Here is a 16,168-nt window from a genome sequence, read left to right on the forward strand (position 1 = left end):
TCTGGTGTTAGAGCAGTAAAGATAGTTTTGATTATATTGTGGTCACTCCCCAGTAAGTTCATGAAATTTCATTTGAGTTGCTCTTAGTATAGAAAACTACATTTAAAAGTTTGACAGCACTATTTCTTTCTGGTTTTCATACATGAATAACTGAGTTTTCTAGATAAGACTGTTAATGGTTTGAGTTAAATTTTAACGTGTTAGCATTCAGTAATTTAATCCAAACCTGCAAAAATGCAAGCTTATTGACAGATAGCTGAATCAGGACCAAACTCATATGTGATAAAACCTAAAAAAAAATATAGTAAATAGTTTGTCCACTAAAAAAGGAACAATCCTGATTTTAAGATTCTGTGAGCAAAATGACATAAACTCCGAAAAATGTTATTTTCATAGCAGACTTATTATCAGAAATTAATATTACTTTTCTCTACAGTGTTCACTGGGGGAAAACAACCAGTCATGCATCAACATCACTCACAGTCTGACCACATTTACTGGTCATATCCAATTATAACAGTAGAAATATTGTGAAGCACAGTGGAGCGCAAATGATACCAGTAACAAAGCAAAAGTACGCATAAGATGAGACTTATGTCCACGAATCTATGGCCCTAACATATATGCAGAGGGGTCTCAACTCACCTTCCTTGTAACTGCAATCACTCAGCCAGTCATATGAAGGAGGATCATTATCTCAACTGTCCTCATTTGCTTATTTATTTGCTTTACTTACAGGTGCAAAATAGCTTCCAGGATTTAAAAAAAATATGCTTAAACTTCATTCAAAAGATCATATTATCTAGATAAGAATTAACTTATCATCCTGAAAACAGCATGTTAGCCTGAATTAAGTACACCACATTTGAAGAAAAGGGTCCTTGTTGCACTGTATAGTCCACAAAACACAGGTATGTCACAAAACAAGAATATTCACTGATACATTTAGTGACAATACGTTTCTGCCCTCCTACAATATCTGCATATAATAATCATGTTATGCTGTATGTTTAAGGCTGGGTAAGGACTGTGGTAGACTACAGTGTGGCTGGAGTTAGGCAACTAGAACATTTGGTTACATTGTTTTTGAAAATTAATGTCAACTGCAGGACTGTGAAAGTGCATGAACTCCTGTCTCCTGTATGAAAGTTGCATGGCATATCCAACAGCCTGACCCCCCACACTTTCTGCCTCACTAAATAAAAGGCTTACCACTCCCTGCATTGGCATCAAACATTGGCAATGGATGTAAATCATGAGGTGCAGAATTGTCCAGTGAGAACTGAATTGCCGGGGCTGGCCTACTGGATTGCACAACACCCTGTAGTAATTTTATAGGGACCATTTCTTTGATAGAAACTGTCTTTCTTTCAAACACCTTTATTGGCAGTGTATATCTGCCTCTACTGATTTACATTAAGGTGCCAGCTGCTGCTTTTAACATGATTGTGATAGTTTTTGGTCAAGTTTGACTGTGATTGTTTCTAGAATTAATTTAGTGTCTTGCTCAGGTTTACAAGTTGGTCTAAATCTACATTAGGATATTTTAACCTCATTTTAAACAGTGTACTGGATAGGAGAAGACCTATAGGCTCTTACTGCAGTTTGACTTAAAACCCTTAACACACAGAATCAAGCTGAGGACTGCAGAGACTGATAGAGATTTTATTACATCATATGCAGTTATCCATCGAGTGTGGTTACTTCATTATGTGTTATTATGGGTGCAATTCTAAGAAATTATTTAAGTGAGAAGCATACACTGTCTGTGCAGCTGTTATGTCATGTTTCCTCATAATGCAGTAAGAGTAAATGTAGACTGCTGGAAATGCCAAATGAATAAGAATACACAAGCCTTTCACTCAATCTGCATTCAAGGCTTTGATATAGTATATTGCATCACATTCCTCCTCATTAGTTGAATATTACTCTTCTCAGACTTATTAGACGGGAATCATTTATGTTTGGTGTTTTGCTTAATTGCATCTAACACATCACCCACTTGTCATACAAAATATAATCTGTAAACATGATCTTTCATCAACGTGATGTGAATGGGGGATCTGAATTTATTTTGTGCTGTACATGCAGAGGAGTGCAGAGGAGTGCAGTACGCGTGCGGAGCATATCCTTGCTCTGACTCGTTCTATTCAAACACAGACTCAAAATCAAAGCATGACCTGCAGTTTGAATGGATCTTTTCTCACTGGATGTGCACTTTCATAGCCGGAATATTCTCAAAGGAGTGCTACAGTAAAGGTCTATATAACTTCTCATTTAAATGTATTAGCATCTTTCTGCCCTCCAAACATCCAATCAAGAGCTAGCAAAAAGAAAGTATTGGTCCCTTTGGTATACAATATTAAAAATACATCCACCCGTATTTACTGTTTATTTACTCAGAGCCACAAAGTAAAAGAGAGAACGATAGCTTGCGTTTCAAACAAATTCCACTATGCTGCTTGGCTTGCCTGTGTGAAGGTGGCTAATATGTTAATAATTTAAACACTTTCCTCCTTCTTTTGCTTTTGAGCCTCAGGCTTAGAAATGCCACTTCCAGTACTATGCCCTCTCACACCATGCTGCACTGTTGTACTAATCCTCTGCTGCTAAATGGGTGGACCTTGACCGATGTCCAAAAGTGAGAAAGCAGGAGATGTTCAGGATGTGGTGCCCTGATTAGAATTTATTCACTGGATGGCAGCTCCCTAGCAACTGTTCAGCCGAGGAATATGGTGTATGCAGTGAAAGGAATCCATTTGGTATCGAGAGAAAACTGCAGTGTGGCAGCTTTTCACACCGTTAGTGACGTGAGAGTGGGTCATTCAACGGACAAGGAGTGTGAGTCTTTCGAGGAAGGAAGGTGGGAAAGAGGGAAAATTGTCCGTTGCACTTAGTGTGTGTGCAAGCAGACAAGAGTGAAATTATGTTCTGTAATGTAGGTGATGAATTCTACACATATATAAATTCGAGGTGCATAAATCTATAGTATAATAAGAGTGGCAAATTTGTACACTATTTGAGTCTGCTGTCACTGCAGTGTGTCAAAACGCAAAATGCCATGCAGTATAGTGAGCCTGAGATATTCAATAGTTAAGTTTAATTGAGGCCCAATTCTTAGTTTTTTAACAGTATAAAGCACAGTTATGTGGAGAGGTTTAAATAAATGACAGATTGTGTCAGTTTTTGCCATGAGGAGCAGTAAATATAATCTCTGTAGCAACTAAAACAGTAAGAAAAAACGTTTAACAGTAGTTGTGGCATGTGCTTAAGGTTTGAGAACCCCATGAAGCCAGGACTGAGCCCCCTCTTTGTCAGATGTAACTGCTTAAAAACACTCCTTGCAGCCAGTGGAAGGGTGCCCAAACTTTTGGACAAGCAACTTTACATGAAATAAGAAGTAACAATACATTAACACGTGAAGAAAGGCTTCAATGGACCAAATATTTGCATATAACTGTATATTGAACCCAAACTGACAGACATAATGAAGTAACCACACCCACCTGTGATGTCACAGTGTACCGACAGATCCAGGAGTACAGGTCTACATCACTGTAGCAAGGTTAAACCACTGGAGGTCAGCAAAAACAGGAGTTTTAGCTGCTGCTTTAATGATTAAATATAATAAATTTTGAGTGTTTGTCAGCTTATCATTAAGTACAGGAACATATTTTATTTTGGTATTTACAGTCATTAGTGTTAATTAACCAACTGGAACAAGCAGTTAGTTTGTGGTGGTGGTGGTGGTTTAACCTTTTGTTTAATTTATCAGCAACAACATAAAGGCCAACATTTTGCACTTTTCCCTGAATGAATGCACACCAGTAGTAGCTGCGGCTGCAAATTATCATTCAATGATGCCTTCCAGGAATGCCAATCCACTCCTCCTCCTCCTCCACCTCCCTCTCTCTCTAGGCTTGCCCTCCCCGCTCGGAGGGATGCTGGGATGGAGGGATGGACAGAGGGGATTACTGAGCGTTGTCTCATTCAGTAGCTGTATGAGTCATCCTGCTGTATCACTCACACTGTTTGTAACACCCACACAGCACTGTGAAGCACAGCAAACACGTGCTCACAAACACACACTGCACTCTCACAAACCGTATGTTGAAGCTGTGTACCTGTGACATTTATTATACCTCACTGAATCCACAGCTATAAATCCCAAAGCTGTCTAGAACCGCATGCAGCACTGAAACACCTGCACACACACTAACCTCCTGCAACACACATACACAGAACCAATATCTGACTTCCTGACCTCTATACAGTTCATGATCACAAACATAAATTCAAAAGGGTTTTATCACTGTAGTGTTAGCAAAGTCCAATTATTTTTGTTTGGGACCTTGACTGCACATATATGCTCTGCCATATGTACTCTGGTCCAGGGACTGCATTGAGTAATTGGTTCTGCACCAAAGAATTAAGCCTAAGTGAAAATGTAAATGCTAAATGCTCTTGAGAAATCCACATCATGCATAATGCATGTGTAACAAACAAATGTATGCAGACATGGACCTGTTCTCTTATCCATTCCCTATCTGAGTCTACATGTATGAAGATGTGATTGAGCATAACTGAGTGGGAGTGGGGCGTCACCTTCATCTTGTCTGATGTTTTTTAAAATCACATTGTATGATGACATTTTGGGAAACATGTTTGTTTGTTTGTTTGTTTTCTTGCCATGACCTGGATGAGAAAACTGATACCAATCTCATGTCTGTACAATAAATATGAAGCTAACACTGGAATCCAGTTATCTTAAATTAGCGAAATTAGCTGGAAACAGCTAGCTGCCTTGCAGAAACTCTCTGTAAGACACAACTTTCTTACAATTTTTACACTTAGGTTTTTGTTCAAATTGAATGAAGGGGATGAAAAATGTCAATAAGTGAGCTTTTGAGGTGTTGTTAGGTGGACTTTTTTGTTATCTCTGGACAGATCCAGGCTAGCTGTCTCCCCTTGTTTCCACTCTTTATGCTACACTAAGCTAACCAGTTGCTGGCAGTATCTTCCTGTTTAGCATAAAGCTGTGCTATTCTTTAAGCATTTGCATGGTTTACCTTCTTACTTTTCCTGCTAGAACTTTCCATGTTCTATCATTCATCTTTTCTGGTTCTCCTCTCCCCTTTCAACAACTACAGTATGTAAGTCTGCCTCTCACCCTCGGGCACTTTCTCTCCATTTCTGCAGCACACAGCATTTTTCTTTAGCGCTACTAATCTGTCATTTCTTTCTCTGTCTCTCTCCAACCTCCCTCTTTCACTTAATGCTCTCAATACTGATATAGTATGTGTGCCGAGAGTGAGAAATAATGGATATATTTGTTTGCCGAGACATAGCCACTCTGAGAGCTCGTTAAACACCAGATAAGAGGCTCTCCACAGCGTGCAGTGGCAGCAGCGGCGCCAGATAAATCTGCTTGATAAATAAATCTAATCATTTCACCCTCTCTTCTTCTCTTCCTACCAGGAATCTGATGGAGAGATGCAGCATGACACGAGGTTAGCCACTTTCACTTTTACCTCCACACCCCCCCACCCCCGGCTGTGACACCACCACACCACACCACACCTCTCTCTCTCGTCCTTCTTCTTCTCTCTATCTCTCCCATAACCCCTCCTCTTGCCATACACCTCCTCCTGCTCCATTCAATTCTCAGCTCACTTTTCCTCTCTCTCTCTCTCTCTCTCTCTCTATCTCTCTCCCCTTCTCTCTCTCTGCCTACCAGCTTGTCTCCAGTCAGAATTAGAAGAGGCTTTTTCTAAATGCATGCCGCTCTGAGGGGATGCACAGGCACATGAATATTGTGATCTTATCAGCTGAAAATGAGGCGAAAAGCATATAAACGGTAAGGCAAGAGAGGGAAAGAAGTGCATGCCTGGTTTTATTACCTGCTCTGTGATGAGTGTGTGTAGTTGCTTTGCCACACTTATGAATATGATTGTTGTGAGCGCTCTTTTGTAGCTGTTGTGCCGTTCTGTCCATGTGTTGCATAGTGTGAGATGTTTGACAAGAAGGGTTGGGTAGACAGTTGTGCATGTAACAGTACAGTATGTCTGGAGAATACGAATACATGTTGTACAGCGTGTGCAAGTAAACTGAAGCTTTTTGTCACTGTAATCTCTGCAGCAAAGGAAGTCAGGTTGCTCAAGACTATTTGATTTAGATGAAGTAAATCTGCATTCTCTTCCTCAGTCGATTCAGCTGTCATTTCGATTTTTATTGGCGTGAGAATAATGGGGCGCCAAATGTTTTCACAGCCCTCAATTAACTCGCATATTCACTCACTGTGCAAGATGATACCACAGAGACGCAATTATGGCTGAGCAAGCACATCATGAGCAAGAAAGTTGTACTCATTAAACCAAACTCTCCACCTTGTATGGATTAAGAGGGAAAGAGATCCATAATGTCGTCCTTTTATGTGATGAGTTGGGAAAAGGCACGTGATTGCTTTGTAATCAGCGGGTAAATCATGAAGTCTCCTTCCATATGGCGCCTTTAGGTGGCTTTATAATCTGCATGTCAGCGTAACACCATCGGAACATCTAGAAGTTAATTGCTTTCACCTCCAGTCTCAACCCCCAGGCAAGTGAGGAAACATTGATTTTTTTTGGGAGATGATCCCCGCTTCCTCTTATATAATTAAAGCAAACAGCACTTAAGGATAGGGTGCTGTCCAGAGGGAAACTTGGGCATCTTTGAAGTGAGTTTCAAACTTCCTGTACAGTGGAAAGAGCTTTAATTAATCTGGTGGAAAAAGATGAAAAAAAAAAAAAGAAAATTGAACAATGTGTGCTAACCCTTTCAGCACTCTGAGTTCTGTTAGCTTGTAATTTATTTACTTACTTTCTTCATTTACTTTGTGTCTTGGTGAATGTTGAAGAGTAGGCGTAATAAGCTTTGGCTTCATCTGGTCTGATTTGATAGGATGTCACATTTTACATTAAAGCACAGGTTTGTCCAAAAATGAATTTGTATAGATCTGTTTAAATCTTAGTAATCAAAGTAAAGATGTCTTTAAGTCTTGGGAAAAAATAAACATTTATGTATAATGAGTTGAAAAATGGCACTAAAATTACGTCCAGTGTATTAAGCTTTAATATAGTACTGTGCACGGAATGATAGGCAGTGCTTTTTTTTTTTTTTACACATATATCCAGTATAACTTGTCAGAAAATACACTAACGACTTACTTTAAGATAAAAGCTCTACAAAAATATTTGATTATTTTAATGGTTAAATAATTAAAAATGGATCCAGTGATGTAAATTATAGGTGTTGAAGGCTGTCAAAACAACCCACCCCCCCAGCAGCTCACTGCTCCTTCTCAGTTTTCTGAAATGATTCGTGTCTTAGATAATAAGCCAAAGCTTAATTAGATCGATGCCAACAAAGTTGAGATCATCGTGCATAGACAAAACCTTTCAGACTCACTGTCTGAAACAGTACACAGGAGAATGAGCACATTAAGAGAATCTTAGCCAAATGAAAGTTGTTTTTTTTTTAATGAGATTTTACAATATCTTGATTAAAATCGGTAATTGAAACTTCATAGTAAGTCTCAGATTTTCCATCTTGTGGTAATTTTCCACTTCAGAGTTCCATGGTCGGTTGCTGTAACTGCTACTCTTCCTTTATTTTTGGATTATTAATATCCTCTTTATGAGGTGATTTGCTGAGCTTGTTCGCTGGTGCCAGTCAGACAGAGGAAATGCTGAACTTTTTCCAAAGACTACAATACAAACATCACTGTCAAACTCAAAATTGAAAGCTGAGAATGGTGATGCCCAAAGGAGCGCATTGTGTACAGGGACACTGTGGCCCTAAAGTAAACAGATAAATTCTAAAGTTCATTGTCCATGAGTCCAAGCATATTGGAAGTGTCTATGTATACATAGGAGCTCACAAAATCACAGTCATAGCTGTTGTGATTAGTTTTGGATAAACCAAAGAGAGAAAAGTGATTTAAACAGTACAAACAGCTGATAAGATTTAAAAAAAAAAAAAAAAAAAAAGCATGGGAAAAAAAGTTGTACTGGCTTTGCTTGACTTTCTGTGACTTTTAATTAGGTCTCTACAAATGTTTCAGCTTACCTTCATCAGCTGTATCTACCCATGATCCACTTTGCCTCCAGCTCCAGCCCCTGGGAGACATCACTACCCCTCTCTGCTTCACTCAGACTTTGAGGAATGTGCCTAAAGAGGTTTTGTTTGTTCATCTCTCGTCTTTCCCTAAGCTAGGCACGTAGCATCCAAAAGCAGATGCTATAAGAAGGCGCCCCTCAGGTTAGCCTGGAGCAGTTTACCACCTCCCCACTCTCTCATTCTTCTGTCTAATTATTTCTAAGACGGTGAAATCAGAGATTTATGCAGGGAGCCATTTGTGAGGGTGGACTACTGTAGCATCTGGAGGGGGCTGATGAGGGATCTGCCTTGGAGCGTACTCAAGGGATTGGCTTTGGCTTTGTCTTTGACTATGCACGTGTATCTGTATTCTCTGATTTAGACCCCTGTGAATCACATGTCTAAGTCTTAAGACTCCTTCCCTTTTTGACTTCCCACCTCACCACCCTCATCGCTCCCTGGACTACTGGAGATACGCTTGTCTGCCACATGGCATTTATACAGCTCCGTCAAAGCCAACAGGACAGGGTCAGCTGAGCAACATAAGCCTCTGGAGCACACATACAGTAGACCTCAAGTGTCATATAAAGACAAAGTCTATGCACTGTATGTCAGAAGAGACGAATGTGTGGCATTTTAATGTCACATATAAAATAGAGAACATAAAGCTTTTCAAAACCAAGGTTTTAACTTGATCTCAGGCTGTTTCAGCTCTGGTGAATTATTTTTTCTTTGTTCATGCAGCTCATTAATGCATTAGCCTCAGTCCTGGTCTCTCTTGTTTCAGTGTCATTGTTCAGGGACTGCTCCTATTATATCAGTAATAATTTGTTGATACAGCCTCTGCTGTGTCGGGCTGCAGAAAACATGGTGTTTCACCAGACAAACACATACAAACAAGCACACAACACTCTTTACAGCTACATCTTGAACAAACTGTGGACCTATTGCACCCATTACACCTCAATAAATACTTCATTGCACCCCGAAGGGCTGTGCATGCTGCCGTATGTTCAGCCTACATGTGCACAATCTCACCAACCCTTGGCTCCCGTCCTGCAGTGTAATGCATGGTGGATTTCCAGATGTCCAATCTGGGCTGTGATGATAAAGAGAAAAGGCTTGAAGATGAAAAGCGCAGGATTCTTTCTTCAAAGACGAAATTTGGTCGTCATGGCCTTTTGTACCTCGTGCTCTGCAGTGCTGAGCTGAGCTACTGTACAACATATACTGTGTCTCTACAGAATGGATGGTATCACATAAAACTGAATCTGTTTATATGATAAACAGACTGTCTGCAGACTGCATCTTCTTAAAGCTACTACAATCGATATATTTATTTGAACAATTGATCATGTGACTACTCCACTTGTGTAGTGACCAACACAGAGAGAATTATCACCTGACTCTTCAGTTAACCCTTCAGCTCTGTGCAGGTTTTTAGCATCTCTGAGCTCATTGTTTTAGTTTTTTTAAAGTCAGAAATTTTACTGTTTTGGTTCAGTATAGCATGCTAACACTTGCTAATTAGCCCAAAACAGAAAGTAGAGCTTATGCTAATGGAAGTGTCATTACTTTTGCAGGTATTTGGACATAAACCATAAAAAACAGGACAAATTAAAAATATGACCTGATGATGGGGTTAGATAAAAAGTTTACCAAAGTTACTATAATTTAATGAAGGTCTGTATCCATTTAGTAGTTGTTAAGACCTTTGTCTTCACCAAAGCCTGGAGTTAGCTACTAGCATGGCTAAAACCTATAATACTGCTTTCACTATATACTATACCATACCACTGTACCATATGCTGTATTTGCCATGTCTTTTACTACTGTATATGCAGAATGAACCATAAAAGAATTGAATTAAAAGAGCTAAATGCATAAATAGTAACCTGTACATCAGCAGGAGCGGTTGCTTTACAGTTTAGAGCTTTAAAATACTTCTCTCGCTGCACAGTGTTGTATCTTAACAGTCTGCGAGGCGATCACTCCTGGTCCTCTGCCAGGCTGGGAGCACAGGTATGTCACGACTGTGTTGTCGTGGCAACCTCAGCGGAGACTGAACTCATTCTCTTTCACAGGATTTTAACAATGGAGAAATCTTAACTCAGGCAGTGGTCTTAACACACAAATGTATAAATTGTGTGAATCATGCTTTCAGTACACTGCCTCCTTCTTTTCTCTCTCTCTCTGACTCTCTCTCTCTGTCTCTTGCTCTCTCCATCTGACCATTGTTGCTTGTTTGAAGGGTTATGAAAGGGTGAAGGGCACAATAAAGTGCCGGCCTGCAACGCTGTGTAGCTCTGGAGCCATAATATTGTCTACTTATGTCAGGAAACACAAGTAGAAAGAGATACAGAGAGAACATATTGTCAGTACATGCAGCATTATAAAACACAAAACTCTTTATCAGGTTTATTAATTTCACCTTGGTTTTACTACCCTGAAGCTTATGTAAAATAAAAATCAAAATTTAAAGAGATCTCACAATTGTGCCCTTGGCTAAAATTTTTTTAGGTAGTCTGAAGTTGTTTTTCTTGAAGAGAAAGTAAACATCTTTGTAATTATAGCTGACTTGAACTTTGTTTGACCTGATTAATCTGAAGGTTATTACATTGTCCAAGTTGCTGTGCAGAAAGTATTTTGGCAAATATTTGTTTCATGGTCAAGGCCCACTCTGAAGTTTAGTCAATCTAAAGCAGACACTGAAAATCTTTTCACCCTTTCCCCATGAAAAAACGTACACTATGACGAGAGAAATCGTTTCATGACAAAGTGTTATTCCTTATATTATTGACTCCACTCTACTCAGCACCTGCTGCTATAATTAGAAATTACTTATACTGCTATTAGTTGTATTGCTATGTTAGCAGTTAATACTTTAATTATCATTACTATCATTACTACTGCTGTATTATTGGCATCACCTTACATTTTATATGGAACCTGTGTTATGCTATGTTCTTCTCTCGCTATTCCCCCCCCCCCACTGACTGCGCAATCACTGTGACTAGACTGAACAGAGCTAAAAATTAGATGTGATCCCGGCCAAAACCCAACTAAACCCAACTAGTACTGCCAAATTTGAGACCCAAAGACATCCTGTGATCTTCCCACATATGTGAACTGAATACTTTAAAAGCACTTCAGTAATTTGGTATTGCATGTCCATGAAGTTTGGTGACTTGCAGGAGAAAGCTCAATTTTTAGTTATTCTGGCTCCAAAATCACTGGATCGTAGCCTTCCCATAATGCAACTTTTGTTAGACTGTCCCTCCTTAGTAAACAACCATATCCTCCAAACTTCATATCCTCTGTTTGTACTGTTCATTTTTTAAAAATGTGCCATCTCCAAGCCCAATCCTAGCACCTACCAGAATCTTAGCGTGTGCTGTGACAGATGGTGGTTTCAGACCAGACAAGTAAAGATATATTGAACTATGCAGCATAACAAAGTAGGTTTAAATTGGACTGTGAGGAGCTGTGAGCTGCTAGTGCCACACTGTAGTAAGTATGGTTTGGCAGGAGTGAATTTCAGGGGCTGCAATTTATTCCCTATTTAAAGGTGCAGTACACTGCCTAAAGCTTCCTTAGTGTTTAGCTCAGACTGTCACATGAAGCTTTTCCATGAGATGGTATTGACTCACTTACTGGGAAACATCAACTAAAGAAATGGACATACTAATCAAGCATTTGTTTTATTGGTAAATAAACTCCTATCTTTTCAAAACCCTTAACCACAAATATACAAACTCACTGAGATTGCACTATAGCAGCTCTGAAACCGAACAACGCACAAACACCACAGCATGATGTGGGAAGGATCCCCTGTGGTGACTCCCGCTGTGGCCCCCCGATGTGATGTGATCTGATCAGGAATACTGTGAAATCTGCTTACAAATTGTCAAAATTGATTGAACGCTTGCTGTTTCCTCTGAAGCGTGTCACATGCACACACATATACACACACAGTCTTCCACTCACACAAATAAAACTTCATTGCTATGACTGACATGTCATTTAAAGGGCCAAGGATACATGAAGGAGCTGGAGGGAGTTTGATGAGTCATAGCGCAGCAGGGGAAACTATTCATTATCAGTTAATTTATCCCCAGGAGCTTTTTGTGTTGGAAAACAGAGTAATGGTGAATTCAAATAGATGGCCCTGAACTGTCTTTGACATCACCTGCAATAACATTGTCAGGTCTGACACTTCTGTCTATTACTGTACAGCAAGGTCCTAATTTATACCATCTTCACAACCACAGTCAATCAATGCAGCTGTTATCAGTGACATTTTTAGATATTTTAATTCAACCTCCTGGGTTTTAGTGGCTCAAGTAATTCTGATACTCCGGGCATTTATTATAAGAAGTTGGATGCTTTATAAGTTTTATTAGTTTCAAGGCCAACAAGTTCTTCCTCTTAAGCACTTAAGGTTGAGTCTCTTTTGATATGTAGATAGAAATTAAGGAAGAGATAAACAGTGTGGGGATCGTTTCCTCAGCTGCGGTTCTTGTCTTCAGGCAGCAAATTGTGTTGACTAGTCATCATCATTGCTCTGGTGACTTAATCCACAGAGCTGTTTTTCTGGCCGCTGGTACTGGAGCATGCACAAGAGACTGTTGTATTTCTGGAGTCTTGCATCAGAGGAAATACACAACACACGGCTGTCGAGCAAAGCCTCATACACTGTGGTACATCATACCAAGGGAAAACATTTAAAATAACGTTACTAATTATCCACACTTCTGCTCATGTTTGGTCACTTTTGGCTTGCTATCGTTTTGAGTTATGCAGCAGCTGAAGGATAAATCTGGTTTATTAAAACTTTGATCTTATTTTTGTGATTTTGGCCAACGTTCCTATCAGTTGTTTCCTATCAGCAGTTGTCAGCTCCTTTCCCTTAAGGAGTAGTTTTCTGCCTCAATCTGACCAAACTCTGAAGGAATAGTTCAACTTTTTAGGAAATGCAAAGTGTAAATGTAATATTTGGTAGTGGTTTTTACAGGGGGTTCTGTACCAGAGAGACCTTGGACAGGCATAGTGACCTGGAGTCTCCAAAGGTTGCCTTGCCATTAAGCATTGTTTAATGAGATATAACATGTTAATATATTACCTTTGGACAGAGCCAGACTGGCTGTTTCCCCATTTCCAGTCTCTGTGCTAAGCCATGGTAATTGGCTGTTGGTTTTAGCCTTATATTTAGTATACAGACATGAGAATGGTATCAATCTTTTCATCTAACTCTTAACAAGAAAGCAAGTAGAAGAGACTTGGAATACCTGTTGACCGAGGTTCAGATTCAGGTTCAGATCTGCCAGACTGTCAGCTTGTTTACAGCCTGTTTAATTGTCTGACCTCTCTTGCCTTTTGCCCCATTGGATGTCTTTGCAGCCATGTCGCATGTTTCTAAATCTCAGCTGTTACTTCAGTTACTACAGTGTCATCATGATCCATAAAAATGACGGCCAGAGCAACAAAAGTAACACCCACAGAGTTATTCTCTAAGCTGTAACATTAAGGTTTATTGTTTACAATAGATGAGGTGCTGGTGTCTCTGTGTGCTGTTCACTTAATAGAAGACTTCAGGAGGAATGGCACTGTGTCCATTAAAGTTTAATGCCCTCATTTGGTCATTGTGAATAGTACATGTGGCAGGCTGTAACTCTTCCTCACTCACCTCCTGTGGCTCATTACTAGTAAATCAACCTGCAGGCACCTCGTTGTAGATCCAAGATGGATGCTGGACTGGTGGTGACCTTTTGTAGGTTTTGCATTAAGCTTTTTTTTTTTTTTTATTCTGAATTAAACTGGAGTCACTTGCTGTGAGAACCATTGTCATGTAAGAGAGAAAGTATACGGGTTGAGTGGTAGGTGGGAATTGTCTGCCTGAAGTAGGTTATAGTCTGCAGCGTTACAGCAACCATTTGTTGTACTCCCTGTAGTTTGCATTGTCTGATCATTTTGACAAGTTGTAACACTTGGGGAAAGTATTTCAGGTAAGCAGGGTTTACTTGTGTTTCCATTCAGACTATAGACTCCTCATAATACATATGAGGCCACTCTGAAGAGAGGAAAGTGTGCTTGATTTACATATCTTTTGCTGTTCTGAGTTTCTCTGGTAGTGTCAAAACAGCAGTGAGCCTATCATGAGACTCTCTGAGGACTTAAGATTTGTACCTTTATGTGGATTGTGTTTACTTTGCCAAACAACACCTGAGGCACTACGATCTGCTGTTTATCCCCCTGGGGGTGGTGTTAGGATACAGTGAGGGTACAGTAGCCTACTTCATATACACTGCAGGGAGGTGTGTGTTTGCGTGTGTCCGCATGTGAGGATGGATTCTATACAACTGCACTTCCTTACCAATTCAGCAACTATTTCTGTCTACTTTCTCTCCCTCTCCCTCTGTGACTTGCAGATAAGAAAATAGCTATAGCAACAGTATTAACAGTGTTTCCAGAAACTGCCATTGTTTCCTGAGCCAGTGTTGAAGAGAGATTAAAAATAATAAGTAATGGTGCCACTAGAAATGGCAGCAGGCGACAAAACATTCATTCCAGTTTGTTGTTGAACTGCCTATCCTGCCTCTCTGCAGGGACTGATAAAAGTTATGCTGCTGGCAACCCCTGTCTGTATTTATGCATTTATGCTTACTTGGCTTTTAAGGACAGGACATGGTGGGGTTTAAAAACCAAACATATGAACTTATTATGAAATGTTGCACTCCAGTTAGAGTCGGTCATGTTTAGACAAGATACGCGCAGTGGTAAATTGACCGTTTGATAAGTGCCATCCCCCGTTGTCACTGTGACTACGCCTGTCAAGCTGTACTAGCATGGTGCACAGACTGTATAGCACGACACATAATGCAGCATACAGTTATATCAGTGGCAAATTTACCACTCAAAATGTGCACCAATTTTTGAAACAACGGGTCTTTGATTTCACTCAGTAGACAGGCTTATGCTCCTTCTCAGCCACTGCATTCCTCCAAGGAACGTGGTCTGGCACTGCCATCCCAGCACATAAGGCAATCTCAGTGCAGGCTGTTCTCATCTGTGGTTCCCCGATGGTGGAACGAGTTTCCAAATGCTCAGAATCAGAACAGGAGCACCCCTCTATATCATCAAGAATCTCTTCAAGACTAATTTCTTCAGAGAGCACCTCCTCTCCTAACACCTCTAACACTCAAACATGCCCACTTACCCTGCACTTTTTTACCTGATTTCCTTGCACTTTGCTTTTATTGAGCAGATTTAGTACTTGGTGCTTACTCCTACTGTACAGAAGCTTGAGTTTTGTCGATCACTTGGAAGCATCTGCCAAATGAGTAAATGAAAATGTGGATAAAAGCAGCTTCACATTTCTAGCTGACCAGTTTTTGTTGATAATACAACCACTGCTAGTTGACTTTATCAGCTGTAGCTAGCTAACGTAAGCTAATGCTAATACCAAAACTTAATAAGTTTGTTGGAAACTGTCCACTTCTGACTTTGTACTGTTTCCAAGTGATTTATAAAAGCCTGTAAAAGGGTCTTAAATATGCAATGACTTATGATACAGTGCTAAAAGACTGAGGTTAAAGCTACCTTACATATTGACAACCCATATAGCAGATAAGGAAACATGGAGACAGCAGTTGTAATAGTATAAAAATAATAAGTAAAGATGTAGGATCAGATTGTTATTTTAAGTGCAAGTGCCGCTTTTTTATGTAAACTGTAACCCTATAAAATGTACTTAGCTAATAAAATGCTTCTTGGGTTTTGAAGCAACGCTCCATCAGGTTATTGCAGTAAGCTAATTAACTGGAAATGTTAACGTTTATAGCTTAGGTAGGAGCAAATAAGCACACTGTTAAATCCATGCTTAAACTTTTGCACTTGTGTTTTTTGGGGGGGTTTGAGAAGACTAAAAAAAGACACCACTCTCCAAACTCTTTATATACCAAGTATCTCTTATTAGAACCCCGTAAATGCCACTTCAACGTGCAGAGAAGCTTTGACTGGACAATCACTGCTT

This window comes from Lates calcarifer, linkage group LG19, assembly GCF_001640805.2.
Source record: "Lates calcarifer isolate ASB-BC8 linkage group LG19, TLL_Latcal_v3, whole genome shotgun sequence".
NCBI classification, from domain to species: domain Eukaryota; kingdom Metazoa; phylum Chordata; class Actinopteri; family Centropomidae; genus Lates; species Lates calcarifer.